General features: G+C 41.7%; 1 protein-coding gene across 1 annotated transcript in view; it reads right to left on the bottom strand.

Annotated features, from left to right (window-relative positions):
* Positions 1-14,329, bottom strand: part of phf14 (PHD finger protein 14) — a 129,310-nt gene that overhangs the window by 29,436 nt on the left and 85,545 nt on the right. The window lies entirely within an intron of this gene.

A 14,329-nucleotide genomic window follows, 5' to 3' on the forward strand; every position in this document is an offset into this window, starting at 1 on the left:
GGCTACTTCACCTGTCCCTTCTGCACTTTCTTGCTCATTGTGTCAGATGTTTAGTTACTCCTCGGCCTCCTTTAGCAGTAATGATATCTGTAACAAATGTAGCATATTTGCAGCTCTGGAGGCCAGGATTACTGAACTGGAGACTCGGCTTCGCACCCTGCACTCACCCTTAGCTAGCCAGGCCCCTGTAGCTGGTGCAGCCGAAGATAGCGTAGGCCCCGCTAGCTGTTCCCCGGCAGATCCCAAGCAGCTGGGGAAAGACGGCTGGGTAACGGTGAGGAGGAAGCGTAGTCCTAAACAGAAGCCCCAGGTACACCACCAACCCGTTCATTTGTCTAACCGTTTTTCCCCACTCGGTGACACACCCGCTGGGGGTCAAACTCTGGTAATTGGTGATTCTGTTCTCAGACATGTGAAGCTAGAGACACCGGCAACCATAGTCAATTGTCTTCCAGGGGCCAGAGCAGGCGACATTGAAGGAAATTTAAAACTGCTGGCTAAGGGTAAACGTAAATTCAATAAAATCATAATTCACGTCGGCAGTAATGACACCCGGTTATGCCAATGGGAGGTCACTAAAATCAATATTGAATCGGTGTGCAACTTTGCCAAAACAATGTGGGACTCTGTAGTTTTCTCTGGTCCCCTCCCCAATCAGACCAGGAGTGACATGTTTAGCCGCATGTTCTCCTTAAATTGCTGGCTGTCTGAGTGGTGTCCCAGAAATGATGTGGGCTTCATAGATAACTGGCAAACCTTCTGGAGGAAACCTGGTCTTGTTAGGAGAGATGGCATCCATCCCACTTTGGATGGAGCAGCTCTCATTTCTAGAAATATCGACAAATTTATTAAACCCCTCAAAATATGACTATCCAGAGTTGGGACCAGGAAGCAGAGTTGCAGTCTTACACGCCTCTCTGCAGCTTCCCTCCTCCTGATACCCCCCCAAAAACCCATCTCCATAGAGACTGTGTCCGCTCCAAAAAGACAAAAAACAAACTAAAAACTAGCAACAAACAACTTAAACATTTACAAAGAAAGAACAATACAGTATCCACATCTGAACCAAAGAGTAAAACAGTGAAATGTGGATTATTAAATATTAGGTCTCTCTCCTCCAAGTCTCTGTTAGTACATGACTTAATAATTGATCAACAAATTGATTTACTCTGCCTTACAGAAACCTGGTTGCAGCAGGATGATTATGTTAGTTTAAATGAATCAACACCCCCGAGTCATTCTAACTACCAGAAATCTCGAAGCACAGGTTGAGGGGGCGGTGTGGCAGCAATTTTTCACACCAGTCTATTAATTAATGAAAGACCAAGACAGACTTTTAATTCATTTGAAAGCCTGATGCTTAACATTGTCCACCCCAGCTGTGAAACTCAGAAACCAGTCTTACTTGTTATCATCTATCGTCCACCTGGGCCTTACACAGAGTTTCTGTCTGATTTCTCAGACTTTATATCTAATTTAGTTCTGAGCTCAGATAAAATAATTATTGTGGGTGATTTTAACATCCATGTTGATGCTAAAAATGACAGCCTCAACATGGCATTTAATCTGTTGTTAGACTCAATTGGTTTCTCTCAAAATGTAAAAGAACCCACCCATCACACTCTAGATCTTGTTTTAACATATGGCATAGAAACTGAACATTTAACAGTGTTTCCTGAAAACCCTCTCCTGTCTGATCATTTCTTGATAACATTTACATTTACAATAATTGATTACGCAGCAGTGGAGAGTAGACTTTATCAAAGTAGATGTCTTTCTGAAAGCGCTGTAACTAAGTTTAAGAATATAATCCAGCCACTGTTATCATCGTCAATGCCCTGTACCAACACAGAGCAGAGCAGCTATCTGAACGCTACCCCAACAGAGGTCGATTATCTTGTTAATAATTTCACCTCCTCACTACGTACGACTCTGGATACTGTAGCTCCGGTGAAAACTAAGGTCTCTAATCAGAAGTACCTGACCCCGTGGTATAATTCTCAAACACGTACCCTAAAGCAGATGACTCGTAATCTGGAGAGGAAATGGCGTGTCACAAATTTAGAGGATCATCATTTAGCCTGGAGAAATAGTTTGTTGCTTTATAAGAAAGCCCTCCGCAAAGCCAGAACAGCTTACTACTCATCACTGATTGAAGAAAATAAGAACAACCCCAGGTTTCTCTTCAGCACTGTAGCCAGGCTGAACAAAAAGTCAGAGCTCTTTTGAGCCAACAATCCCTTTAACGTTAACTAGTGATGACTTCATGAACTTCTTCACAAATAAAATTTTTATCATTAGAGAAAAAATTACCAATAATCATCCCACAGATGTAATATTATCAACAGCTACTCTTAGTACCATTGATGTTAAGTTAGACTCTTTTTCTCCAATCGATCTTTCTGAGTTAACTTCAATAATTACTTCCTCCAAACCATCAACGTGTCTTTTAGACCCCATTCCTACAAAACTGCTCAAAGAAGTCCTGCCATTGATTAATTCTTCGATCTTATATATGATCAACCTATCTCTAATAATCGGCTATGTACCACAGGCCTTCAAGGTGGCTGCAGTTAAACCTTTATTCAAAAAGCCATCTCTAGACCCAGCAGTCTTAGCTAATTATAGGCCAATCTCCAACCTTCCTTTCATATCAAAAATCCTTGAAAGAGTAGTTGTCAAACAGCTAACAGATCATCTGCAGAGGAATGGTTTATTTGAAGAGTTTCAGTCAGGTTTCAGAGCTCATCACAGCACAGAAACAGCTTTAGTGAAGGTTACAAATGATCTTCTTATGGCCTCTGACAGTGGACTCATCTCTGTGCTTGTCCTTCTTGACCTTAGTGCAGCATTCGATACTGTTGACCATAATATCCTATTAGAGCGATTAGAACATGCTGTAGGTATTACAGGTATTGCACTGCAGTGGTTTGTATCATATCTATCTAATAGACTCCAATTTGTGCATGTAAATGGAGAGTCCTCTTCACACACTGAGGTTAATTATGGAGTTCCACAGGGTTCAGTGCTAGGACCAATTCTGTTTACATTATACATGCTTCCCTTAGGCAGCATCATTAGAAGACATAGCATACATTTTCACTGCTATGCAGATGACACCCAGCTCTATCTGTCCATGAAGCCAGATAACACACACCAATTAGTTAAACTGCAGGAATGTCTTAAAGACATAAAGACTTGGATGGCCACTAACTTTCTGCTTCTTAACTCAGATAAAACTGAGGTCATTGTACTCGGCGCTGAAAAGCTTAGAAATATGGTATCTAACCAGATTCTTACTCTGGATGGCATTACCTTGGCCTCCAGTAACACTGTGAGGAACCTTGGAGTCATTTTTGACCAGGATATGTCCTTCAACGCACATATTAAACAAATATGTAAGACTGCGTTCTTCCATTTGCGCAACATCTCTAAAATTAGAAATATCCTGTCTCAGAGTGACGCTGAAAAACTAGTTCATGCATTTATTACTTCCAGGCTGGACTACTGCAATTCATTATTATCAGGATGTCCAAAAAACTCACTGAAAAGCCTTCAGTTAATCCAAAATGCTGCAGCAAGAGTACTGACAGGGACTAGAAAGAGAGAGCATATTTCTCCTGTTTTGGCTTCCCTTCATTGGCTTCCTGTTAAATCCAGAATTTAATTCAAAATCCTGCTCCTCACATACAAGGTCTTAAATAATCAGGCCCCATCTTATCTTAATGACCTTGTAGTACCATATCACCCTATTAGAGCACTTCGCTCCCGCTCTGCAGGCCTACTTGTTGTTCCTAGAGTATTTAAAAGTAGAATGGGAGGCAGAGCCTTCAGTTTTCAGGCCCCTCTTCTGTGGAACCAGCTTCCAGTTTGGATTCGGGAGACAGACACTATCTCTACTTTTAAGATTAGGCTTAAAACTTTCCTTTTTGCTAAAGCATATAGTTAGGGCTGGACCAGGTGACCCTGAATCCTCCCTTAGTTATGCTGCAATAGATGTAGGCTGCCGGGGGATTCCCATGATGCATTGAGTTTTTCCTTTCCAGTCACCCTTCTCGCTCACTATGTATTAACAGACCTCTCTGTATTGAATCATATCTGTTATTAACCTCTGTCTCTCAAAAAACAATTTTTTTTTTTTTTTTTACCATTTTACTTGGGGTTTCAACACAATTTAAAAATATGTACAGTGGGGCAAAAAAGTATTTAGTCAGCCACCGATTGTGCAAGTTCCCCCACTTAAAATGATGACAGAGGTCAGTAATTTGCACCAGAGGTACACTTCAACTGTGAGAGACAGAAGTAAGTATTTGGTCACCTCAAACAAGGAAAATCCCTGGCTCTCACAGACCTGTAACGTCTTCTGTAAGAAGCTTTTCTGTCCCCCACTCGTTACCTGTATGAATGGCACCTGTTTGACCTCATCATCTGCATAAAAGACACCTGTCCACAGCCTCAACCAGTCAGACTCCAAACTCCGCCATGGCCAAGACCAAAGAGCTTTCGAAGGACACCAGGAAAAGAATTGTAGACCTGCACCAGACTGGGAAGAGTGAATCTACAATAGGCAAGCAGCTTGGTGTGAAAAAATCAACTGTGGGAGCAATCATCAGAAAATGGAAGACATACAAGACCACTGATAATCTCCCTCGATCTGGGGCTCCACGCAAGATCTCATCCCGTGGGGTCAAAATGATCATGAGAACGGTGAGCAAAGATCCCAGAACCACACGGGGGGACCTGGTGAATGACCTGCAGAGAGCTGGGACCAAAGTAACAAAGGTCACCATCAGTAACACACTACAACGGCAGGGAATCAAATCCCGCAGTGCCAGACGTGTTCCGCTGCTGAAGCCAGTGCATGTCCAGGCCCGTCTGAAGTTTGCCAGAGAGCACATGGATGATACAGCAGAGGATTGGGAGAATGTCATGTGGTCAGATGAAACCAAAGTAGAACTTTTTGGTATAAACTCAACTCGTCGTGTTTGGAGGAAGAAGAATACTGAGTTGCATCCCAAGAACACCATACCTACTGTGAAGCATGGGGGTGGAAACATCATGCTATGGGGCTGTTTTTCTGCCAAGGGGACAGGACGACTGATCCGTGTTAAGGACAGAATGAATGGGGCCAAGTATCGTGAGATTTTGAGCCAAAACCTCCTTCCATCAGTGAGAACTTTGAAGATGAAACGAGGCTGGGTCTTCCAACATGACAATGATCCAAAACAAAGGAGTGGCTCCGTAAGAAGCATTTGAAAGTCCTGGAGTGGCCTAGCCAGTCTCCAGACCTCAACCCCATAGAAAATTTGTGGCGGGAGTTGAAAGTCCGTGTTGCTCGGCGACAGCCCCAAAACATCACTGCTCTTGAGAAGATCTGCATGGAGGAATGGGCCAAAATACCAGCTACTGTGTGTGCAAACCTGGTAAAGACCTATAGTAAACGTTTGACCTCTGTTATTGCCAACAAAGGTTATGTTACAAAGTATTGAGTTGTATTTTTGTTATTGACCAAATACTTATTTTCCACCCTGATTTACGAATAAATTCTTTACAAATCCTACCATGTGAATTCATGGATTTTTTTCTCACATTCTGTCTCTCACAGTTGAAGTGTACCTCTGGTGCAAATTACTGACCTCTGTCATCATTTTAAGAGGGGGAACTTGCACAATCGGTGGCTGACTAAATACTTTTTTGCCCCACTGTATAGAGTTGAACGGGAGACTTGGCAAGGTTGCATCTTCCTGCTAATTCATCTTAAATCGGTCATGTGATTTGGTGCATCCATCGACTCCAGAGATTTAAATACCCTAGGAACTACAAGTAAGCCAACAGCTCTATTGGGGTGACCTGGTACTATGAGGTCTTTATTTATTTATGTTTTATTAGAACTCATAAAGGCATCAATCAGCATCACTCTGATGTAGGATGTTCCTAATTTTAGAGATATTGTGCAAATGGCAGAAAGCTCTGCTATATATGTCTTTAATATGTGCACTGCAGGATATATCATGGTCAAAAACAACTCAAAGATTCATCCATTCACATTAATAGATTAGAGCCCATGCAACTTACTGCCTTTGATACCTACAGCATGCTCTTATCTCTGTAATTAAATATTGTGGTCAACTGTATCAAGTATCTAGTGTCACGGGTTGGGTCTGTGACCCAGCGTTTTGTGTTTATTTTCTGTATTGTTGACTTATGTTTTTACTGAAAATATGTTTAGTTCAGCACGGTGGCACGGTGGTTAGCACTGTTGCCGCACAGCAAGAAGGTCCTGAGTTCAATTCCACCATCAGGCCGGGGTCTTTCTGTGTGGAGTTTGCATGTTCTCCCCGTGTTTGCGTGAGTTCCCTCCGGGTACTCCGGCTTCCTCCCACCGTCCAAAGACATGCAGGTTGTGGGGGTAGGTTAATTGGATAATCCAAATTGTCACTAGGTATGAATGTGAGTGCGAATGGCCCTGCGACAAACTGGCGACCTGTCCAGGGTGTACCCCGCCTCTCGCCCTATGACAGCTGGGATAGGCTCCAGCGCCCCCCGCAACCCTGAAAAGGATAAGCGGAAGTGAATGAATGGATGGATGTTTAGTTCTTGTGGCTTCTATTATTTAGATAGGTTTGAGGTTCGCTTTTTTATTGTGTTGTTAGATTCATCTGGTTATCTTAAGCCCCTAAATTGCTTAGTCTTCAGTTTTGTTTTATTAGGTCACTTTGTGTCATCACCTCCTGTGTTTAGGTTATCTTGTTGGTTCATGTCTGAAGCTGTCACGTTTCATATCTGCGTTGTTCAGGTTTGTCAAGCTCGTGCCATGTAGGCATCCCGTCATGTTTCCGGTTTATTTTGAAGGGTTTTGTTTCATGTTCTGTGCTTAGTGTACACTTCCTCCGTCGCGTCATTATGTGCATTTGTTTCAGCTGTTTCCACTTTCCATGATCATCCCTTGTGTATTTTTTCTGTTTCCACTTGTTCCCTGTCACGTTGTTGTGTTACCACCCCCCATGTCTTCATAGCCATAGCTGTCACAGTCTTAGTCTTTATATTTATAGTCAGTTTTCTTCGGCATAGTCTTCTGAGTTTTCATAGTTTCTCAGTATTAGTTTCCCAGTTTAGTTCTAGTTCTGTTTCGTCACTGTGCTTTGTGCCTTGTTTGGACTCAATGACATCGGCCATAATAAAGGTTCATTATTCGTTTAAACTCAGTTTTATCTCCTCACTCACTCACACACGGTCTGTCCCCGCAAGCCGTGACATCAAGCAGTATCTAACAAACTAGTATCTAGCAGGACAAGCACAGTGATGAGTCCACTGTCACAGGCTACACAAAGGTCATTAGTAACTTTCACTAACACTGTTTCTGTACAGAGATGAGTTCTGAAAGCTGACTGAAACTCTTATTATTCATCACCTTACAAATCAAAAGATGCCAATTATCTGTAACAACTAAATTTCTGCTATGGTTTTAGTAAAACTAAAGTGCCTAATGTTTAAATACCTCTTTTTATATATGGTTGTTGGGGGTGTTGGTGCCTGGGATGTTGGTGAGGACCACACTCATGTGTTCACAAGGGGGGAAAAAGGTTAATGACTTATTAGAGGAATACAAGATGATAGATATCTCAGCCTGTTGCTGGTAGTGGAGCTGACATTTCATTTTGCTGCCTGATTTACCTACAGGGCTGGGACACCTGTCAATATTTTCTAAATTCAGACAAAACTGAGATTATTCTACCCGATCCTAAAAATCTCAGGAAAATGTTGACAGTTTTAGGTGCAACCTTAGAGCAATCAGTTTTACTAAATGATAATGTCTTAGAGATCAGTTTTTCCACAACTGTGCAGGCTCTTTCAGGTTTTCTGGCAAAGTCTAATCTAGATTTCCTGTTTTTGAGTGTAACCAGTGGTATGCACCTTGTAAACCCTCTGTATTTACATTAATAGGCATCTCTTATAGACTTTGACAATGATATGCCTGCCTCATAGAGAGTTCTGGTGTTACTGTGTACCAGTACCAAGTTTGACATGTAAGAGGCATCAGAAGGAGTCTTGGGTTTTGGATGATATTCATCTGGACGTAGCGTTTTCAGTGGGACATTGAAACTCTACCCCCAGATGAACAGAATCAACCTTTTGGGATTTCCCTTCCTGGATGATTGAGATGATTGAGTTGTAATAGCATCTGCGTTGGATTACATAGAGACTTACCAAACTTTAATAAGCATTTAAATTTATGGGATGTTGCCCTCTTGCACAAGACTAGAAAACCCACGAAACAGGTGCAATACACACTGTGGTATTTAACCATTAGCCCATTTAGATTGACTCAAACCATAGCAGAACTTTCATTGTCACAGATAATTGGAATCTTTTGATTTGTAGAGACATAAGATAACAACTGCTGCACATTAGCACAAATATGCCAAAGCAGGTGGATCTCTCTGTCTCTCACATTCACACACAAACAGACACAAACACACACACACACACACAGTCTGTGCGATGAGCTGAGCTGGTCTATCTGCTAGGGAAACAATGAGAATTTAAAGTACCCTCCAGCCCCCTAGTGAACAGAAGACAAATGACCAAAGTGTGTGGGCTCCACTAATGAGCACATTCCTATTGTTGCACACAAACTGCCAATTGATTTCACATGAATCTCCAACTAAGGAAAAAAGGAACGGGAAAATTCTTCAGTTTCACTGCTGGAGACCCTTGAAGGCCTTTTCAAATTCACAGGAGGGCTCTTTAGCAAGCCTGCGACGACTGCACAGATGCTTCGCTAATTACTCTACTTGAGTGCACTTTTTGTAATATTTGTTGTGCATTATGCGGAAGATCTCTGAATTAAAGCACCGCTTACTGATGTACTTTTTTTCCCCCGTTCTGTGTGTGTGACAGTGCAGCAGTTTTTAATTTCCATTTCTCTATGGATAGCAAAATAAGCTTCATTACACTTTTCAGCAAAAGAAAGCTCTATATTCGGGTAAGTTTACACTAAACGTTGAGCAACACAAGCACAGTCTACATCTCTAAGGGCACAGCATTGGGACCGGCATTAATTATTCCAATATGAGGAATCCTATGCAGAGGAAGCATCCAAATGACACTTTTCATGTAGTGTAATGTAATTAACTATAAAAATGTCAGTTTACACAAACTAACAGATCTAACAGTCAAAAACAGGAACCTACAGCAGTAGCTGCAGCTATCGAGCAGATAGTGTCTCAGCACATCAGAGACTGTCTACACCCACCTCCCATGACCCCCAACCGTTTGCTTACAGAGCAAATTGGTCTGCGGAGGATGCCGTCACCCTTCACAGAGCACTGAGACACCTGGAGAACAAGAAGAGCTATGTGAGGATGTTCTTTGTGGACTGCAGCTCAGCATTCAGCACCATAAACCCAGACAACACCAATCATATTCCCCTTGCCACCTGCTCCTGGATCAAAGATTTCCTCACCAACCGGCCTCAATTCGTCCAAGTTGGCCGCCTCCACTGTCACTTCGCCCCGGATCCCAGCAGTACTGCATTCTCAGCCCCCTACTGTATGTTCTGTAAACCTATGACTGCACACCAACCCAGCCAGCGTGATTGTCAATCAGAATCAGAATACTTTATTAATCCTGAAGGAAATCAGGGTTACAGCAGGCAGCACGCTAATGGTGCATGCGCACTTACAAAGGAACCTTCTGACCAGACTTACACGAACATCACATTGGGGAGACATGTGAGAGAGGTAGGCTGGTAGGAAAAAACAACGAAAATACATAACATGAGGTGAGAGGAGGAGAAAAAAACTCCACTCAGACTGAGCTCCTAGTGGGAGAACAGTTTGATAACAGAAAAACACCTCAGCACAAAAAGCACATGACTATCAATACACCATAGAAACACAAGATAAGCAACAGGGGCGGGTAAAGGCTAAGAGAGAGCCGGTGTAGACAGCGCATCCGGTCCTGCAGCGTGTCTGCGCTGGTCCAGTCGACCGCCATCTTCCCCGGGAGGGGACAAGCATCGAAGGCGTTTGGAAAGGGAGGGGGGATGAGTGTGTATCAGTGTATGTGTGTGTCCAGACTTCAGCTGAGACAGTGTCCTTCGCCCTGCTAGGCTAAGTAAACAGTCCTCCAGCCAACCCATTTGGCCTTGCGTAGGAAGGCCACCTGGGTTGGTATGCGGTGGTATGCTGATGATACCACCGTAGTTGGGCTCATCTCTAATGGAGGTGAGACCGTGTACAGGACGGAGGTAGAGAACTTGTCCCACTGGTGCTCAGAAAATAACCTGCACTTCCTGCATGTCCTGAGAAAGATTAACCTGGACCAGAAGCTCCTGCTGCTGTCCTTCAGCTCCTCAGTGCTGTGCAGAGGGTAACTAGCACTGCCAACAACATCATTACCTGCCCTCTGCCACCACTGCAGGCCATCACCAGATCCTCAGCAAACCCAGAGCCATCACCCCCATGCACCCTGCTCACCACCCATTTGACCTGCTGCTTTCTGGTCAGCGCCTCATTCAGGTCCCACACCTCCAGACTCACAAACAGCTTCTTCCCCCTTGGCCATTTGGAATTTCAATAAACAACCAAGAGCACAGAACAAGACAGCCTTATGAAGTTCAAACAGATGCCAGTGATCAAAGGAGAAGGGCTAGATTGCAGTGAGCTGGTAGGAAGGCAACAATAACACAAGGATTTACAGGAATAGTAGATTTGCATCATGGCTTTGTCACTGATAAATCTGCAGTAATTTTTTGATGCTATCACGTCAGTATAGACCAAAATCACTTTCTATTCCAGCTCAGTAATAATGTGGTAATAGTGGAGTAACAAGGTCTTGATTTTTACGAGTTAACTTCAGTAATGACTACTTCCAAACTATCAACTTGTCTTTTAGACCCCATTTCTACAAGACTGCTCATGAATATGATCAACCTATCGCTATTAATCAGCTTTGTACCACAGGCCCTCAAGCTGGCAGTAGTTAAACCGTTACTTAAAAAGCCATCACTTGACCCAGCTGTCTTAGCTAATTATAGGCCAATCTCCAAGCTTCCTTTTATCTAAAAAAAACCTTGAAAGAGTAGCTGTAAAACAGCTGCCTGATCATCTGCAGAGGAATGGTTTATTGCAGAGTTTCAGTCAGCGTTCAGAGCTCATCAGAGCACAGAAATAGCTTTAGAGGCGGTTCTCTGTGCTTGTCCAGTGTTCAATACTGTTGACCATAATATTTTGGTACAGCTATTAGAGCATGCTGTTGACATTACAGCTACTGCACTACTTTCACTACACTAAGGTTATTTAAGGAGTTCCACAGGGTTCTGTGCCGGGACCAATTCTGTTTACATGATACATGCTTCCTACAGGCAGCATCATTAGAGCATATAGCATACATTTTCGCTGCAGATGACACCCAACTTTGTCTGAGTAATACTATATCTAATCAGATGGTTTCTCTCGATAGTAGGGCTGCAACAAACGATTATTTTGATAGTCGACTAATCAGATCATCATCCATTGAACGTAAAACGTACAGCTTTTTGCACCAGCAGCATCTGCTCTTATATAACTATCATTAGCTTACAGCTTTAAGTGTTTCAGGTATGTGCTAACTAAAAATAAAGACAAGATGATAGTTTATTACATTTTAATGAAATTTGCAGATTGTTTCTGTGAAGTTTAATAAACTCCTTGCTATCTAAAATATAACAGGACACCGGAGTAAATTCTCGAGCATCTCACACTTCTGATAATCAGCTGTCTGCTTGACGTTTATTCAGCTGTGTAAAAACTATAACTTTAATCTCAGCCAAACCGATTTACTCAGGAACAAATAAAATACTAAAAAAAGCCAAACAATAAAATGTTTAAGTTATCTAAGTGACTTATATATATTTAACCTGAGTAGCGAAAGACGGCGGTGGGTTTGAAATGATTAGCCGGGAGTCCGGTGTTCTCACGGCTCTAGTGAGCCTAGCCCCCGGCTAGCTATCGAGCTAGTGGGTAACAGACGTCTCCAAAAACGTCGGAGCGCTTTTGAAAATATGTGGTGTCTTGATAAACTGAGCAGATATTTGAGGTTTACACAGCTACATTCTCGCCTGAAAATATATTAAACGTTTATTTTGTGACCCAGAAAGAATAATAAGAGTAATATTAAAACTAACTAGCTGCCGCCATTGTTGGAAACTGAGCTGGGCTGCGCTATGAATTCTGGGACACAGTTTCTTCTTCTTCGGGGTTTAACGGCAGCTGGCATCCTTGTACATGCAGTGCTGCCATCTTCTGTTTCAGTCCATTATTACACTCTTAAATCCTACTACTTATTCCTGCGTCTTTTGTGATCTTACAAAGCTTCAAACGACGTGTCGACTATTAAATTAGTCGTTGACGATTTTGATAGTCGACTAATCGTGACTAGTCGACTAATCGTGGCAGCCCTACTCGATAGCATTACCTCCCAGGTGGCCGCCAGTAACACTGTGAGGAATCTTGGAGTTGTTTTTGACCAGGACAATGTGCGTATTAAACAAATATGAACAACTGTTTTCTTCCATTTGTGCAACATCTCTAAAATTAGAAATGTCCTGGTATCACTGACGCTGAAAAAGTTCATTTTCATTCATTCATTACTTCTAGGCTGGAATACTGTAATTCATTATTATCAGGATGTCCTAAAAAACTACATGAAAAGCCTTCAGCTGATCTAAAATGCTGCTGCAAGAATATTGACAGGGACTAGAAAGAGAGAGCAGATTTCTTCTTTACCGGTTTCTCTACATTATTTGTATTTATTCAAATCCTTTTCATCACATACAAGGTCTTGTGTTAGCACATCACTCTGCATGTATTAGTTGTTATTATTAATCTGGCTTTCTTCCACAGTGTGTCTTTATCCTGTCATCCCTCCCTGAGCCTGGTTCTGCTGGAGGTTCCTTCCTGTTAAAAGGAGTTTTTCCTTCCCACTGTCACCAAAGCATTTACTATGGGACCATATGATTATTGGGGTTTTCTCCATTTTCTCTGTATTATAGTGGGGTCTTTAACTTAACCTAACAACCTAACTGTTGTTGGGATTTGGTGCTATATAAATAAAATTGAATTGAATTTTGAAAAGTTATAGCTACAGTAATATTATATTGAAATTTATTTAAACAGATACTAAACAGGCCAGAAACTGGGGGTAATAATGTGAAAACAAATACATGTCTATGAGGAAAAACCAATCAGTATTATATTGGTGGAAATATGATGACCTAACATGGACTGAATGGTAAATGGACTGGTCTTATACACCACTTTTCTACTCCTCATGAGCACTCAAAGTGCTTTATACAACTTGCCTCATTTACCCTTTCACACAAGCACATTTTTCTATGCTTTTTTTCTAAGCAAGTGCCATCTATGTGTCATTCACACACATTCATACTCCAATGAACGCATCAGAGAGCAGCTTGGGGTTAGTATCTTCGCCAAAAAATATTTGGCATACAAATAGGAGCCATCACCAACCTTTTGATTCGTAGATGATCCGCTCTACATCCTGAGCTACAGCCAAAGAATCTGTGCATTACAATTTTCACATACTGACTTGTGTTAGTGACCTCATAATAAGGTAATACTGACTAATGTTTAACATATTAGCATACCGGGAGTAAATTATAATGCTAGAATTAATCCTGCTTCACGCCTCTAACATCCTTCTTTGTTTGAAGGCAACAGTGTAAATATTGTGCTTAATGTTGCAGCTTCTTACCTGGAAACAAAGTGTCTCTTTCATGTTAGTTACCTATTAAAAGCAACCTTCAACAAGTGTGATGATTACTTGGAAATGTGTGGTAGGGGAATGTAAGTTACAATTTCACAAACCAACATCTGCATTTCCTACTTGCCTAATATCAATGCATTATTTTGGTTATGTCACCTTTACAAGCATGTCTGTATAAGATACGTTTCCCTAATTAACATTTTCATTTCAAATATCAAAGTTTTGCCACTCAGCATTAATTTTGGTAACAGCTACAGGCATAATTTCATTTTCAATTTCAGGAGTCATGATAAAAACTGCATGTAAAAAAACAAACAGTCAAAATGGTCTTCCCCCACAGCTTATACTGAACATACACACAGTTATATGACATTGTGGATTCTTAAATGGCTCCATTCAAAGTCAACATGGAACAAAATACATGCTAATTCTGTTATGTGCACCAAGCCATTAACAAAAAAACAAAACAAAAAAGGTGTATACTTATAATAGTCACATCATTTCAGACATCTGAAATGTCCTTTGGTCATGTAGCATATTCACATACTTTTACTTAAAT

The sequence above is a fragment of the Neolamprologus brichardi genome, chromosome 22 (assembly GCF_056152115.1).
Source record: "Neolamprologus brichardi isolate AB-2024 chromosome 22, ASM5615211v1, whole genome shotgun sequence".
NCBI classification, from domain to species: domain Eukaryota; kingdom Metazoa; phylum Chordata; class Actinopteri; order Cichliformes; family Cichlidae; genus Neolamprologus; species Neolamprologus brichardi.